Raw genomic sequence first — 3,096 nt, 5'->3', positions numbered from 1 at the left:
CATACGAGTAAAAGGCTTTTGGATTGTATTTCACATCTTCCACTACTTTACTTTCCTTTCATAACTCTTCACTCTCAATGAATGCTTCATGCTAAGTTCATTTTCCATTAGCTTGTTTTCAATCTTGGCAACCACGGATTTAGATTTGGCCATTTTCAATCTACGAATGAGTTCCATTCGTTTTTTAAAGAGTTTTTTTTCTGTTTGCCAACCATTTGATGCCTTTTTTGACCTGCCATGTTACGTTCAGGTATGTTTAAAGAAACGCAAATTCCTTCAAATACCTCTGTCATCCGCTGAATAGCTTAGTCAATTGAGAATTCCCGTTCCATTATGGAAGTCAGGTTATGTGTCGATAAATTTTTATGATGAGAGGCCAATGATCGTGACCTATGGCATACCTTGAGAGGCCGACTTGGCTTCCACGAACAATGCCCTGAGAGTGCTCCGTTTTAATTGGGGTGACAATTTACAGGAGCCTGTGATACGATAAATCAGTATTGGTTATAGATACATTAATAATGAGCTCTGATTCAATAACGAGAACAAGATCGAGTATGCCTGTCTCCTCTTAAGAACTTTATCTTGGGTGTACACTCTTTAGAGATTAAGTAATGGATGTTGAGATAAATGCCCTTCAGGTAGCTAAGGTTTTTTGAAGCACTAACGATATTAGAGCTTGAAATATCCCTTCTAACCTTAAAAAATCCGGCTGAGAGACAAATGTTTGAATTTGAGAGCTTGGTTGATCAGGGTGAAATGTCAGACAGTTTGAATAGGAGTCGCTACTTGCGAGTAATTTGACCATTTGACCTTTCTTTGCATTGGCTGATGGCTAATCGAACCCGACGGTCGAGGCACATGATAAGCAACTCGTAGGGGATGAGCAATCAACATCGCATTTCCCACCCTTTGAATAGGCCTTTTTCTCATGGTACCCTTACTATTTACGGCCTTACACCGATCATCTATTTATCTCTTATTAAGTTTAACCTTAAAATCCATATTTTCTCATGCTTGTTTAGCCAAAAACCACTGGATACACCCCAAAAATACATACATACATACATCTATGCAGCAAGTCTTGGATCTCATTGACGAGTGACACACGCATGGGTGAAAAAAATCCAATTTCTTTTATTGCACCCTTTGTTATTGAATTTTTCAAGTCCGTGTTTGGCTAGCTTTGGGCACCACTAGAAGGTAGCGTCCGGACAACCATTTCTTTTAATCTTTTTACACGTCTGCTTTCGATGTGTAACGCAAATTCGATATTGCTTAGATGGCTTAGTTGCTCTAGCCTTAGGTGACTTTAGTTCCTAACTGTCTGCGGGGAGGACGGCCACATCTAGAGCATCTTTTGTCAAGTTTGTTGTCATGTTTGATGAGGAGACAAGATCTTTGGTCTCGTTGACCCACATCACGAGTGCTTCCACCACGTAAGGCTTATTGATGGAAGTAATCCTTGCCTTCGAGGACCATCTCCAAGCAACGGCGTGCTTCAGCACTCACAAGGTCTAAAATCCGATCCATTTTTGTAAAGATCCTGATTATGTTGATTTTGATTGTGCTAATGAACGACAATTATTTCTATGCTTCAATGGTACCAAACCTGCCTTCCTTGCCTCCTTTTCCTTGCCAAAGACTTGGGTACAAAGAGTTGCAAACTAGCAAAAAGGCTTAAGAGCAATTCGAATGCAGTAACTCTGGCTAGTCTCCAAAAAAAGTTGAACGTGTTTCTGGGCAATATTAAGGCCTCCATCGAAAATTATCAGTTGAAGAAGGAGAGTTGAGTGGTCCAGGGGGTCAGGTTGAATCCGAAGGCTTTTTTCTCTTATGCAAACTCTACGAAAAAGATGAAACACAATGTAGGGCCCTTTGAGGCCGATGAGTGAGCCATAGACAATGTAGAGGTTATGGCTAACGTTCTCGGAGATCATTTCTCTAGTGTGTTTTCAACTCCAAAGAGTTTAGTAACAACAGCTCATTGTTCTAATAACGAGTCTGTTGAGATTGATGACGTTAGTCAAATTGAGCAATTTGATGATCTTACAGTTACAGACCAAGATGCTTTAGAGGCCATCAGGGACTTGAGGCCTTCAAGTTCTCCTGGTCTATTTTGATGGTGTGACATCTCAGATTCTGATGAGATGCTCTCTGGGTCTTGCTCCTGTTTTTTTCGTACTTGATGTGTTGCTTCTTGGATCAAGGCAAGTTTCCATCCTCTCTGAAGTTAGCTCACGTGGTTCCAATATTCAAAGCTCCCAGTAACTATAGGCCGATTTTGTGTTTGAAAAGATCATGAAGTTCAAACTTGCAGAGTTTCTTGAAGTCCATTATGTCCTTCATCCTAGCCAGCATGGGTTCCAAGCACATTTTAGCACGGTTCCCCAACTGATTGAACATTTAGAACAGATTATTTAGGTACTAGAGAGACGTGAGTCAGTTGATGTTGTCTATCTTGATTTTGCCAAGGCTTTTGATAAAGTAGATCTTGGCCTTTTGCTGAATAGGCTTCATGACATTGGGATCCAAGGCAAGGATCTCAATTGGTTAAGAAGCTTCATTCGTGATAGGAAGTAAATTGTTAAGGTCGAGGGATCCGTCAGTGACACACATGATGTCAAGTCGGGTGTTCCTCAGGGCTCCTTTTTGGGTCCTCTCGTTTTCATCATCTTCATTGCTCCACTTCAGAAGCTTAGTATTTGGTTTGACAGGATCTCTTCCTATGCTGATGATGATTGGTATGTGTTAGGAATGGTCAGATTTGTATCATCAGCATAGGAAGAAATACTGACAATACTACTCCTAAGCTTCTGAAGTGGAGCAATGAAGATGATGAAAAGGAGAGGACCAAAAATGGAGCCTTTAAAACGTCTTAATCAATTGAGAACATTGCCATGGATCCAAATCGCTTGAAGTCTATTCAACAAAAGGCCTTGGCAAAGTCAAGAAAGACAACATCAACTGACTCATGACTCTCTAGCTCCTCAATAATTTGCTCTTTATGTAGTACTTAGTTGGGTGAACGTGCTAAAATGTGCCCGGAAGTAGTAATGTCAGTATCTCTTTCTATGCTGATGATACAAAATTGGT

Source organism: Tigriopus californicus, chromosome 2, assembly GCF_007210705.1.
Source record: "Tigriopus californicus strain San Diego chromosome 2, Tcal_SD_v2.1, whole genome shotgun sequence".
Lineage (NCBI taxonomy): Eukaryota > Metazoa > Arthropoda > Copepoda > Harpacticoida > Harpacticidae > Tigriopus > Tigriopus californicus.
Note: the sequence above shows the minus strand (reverse complement) of the source record.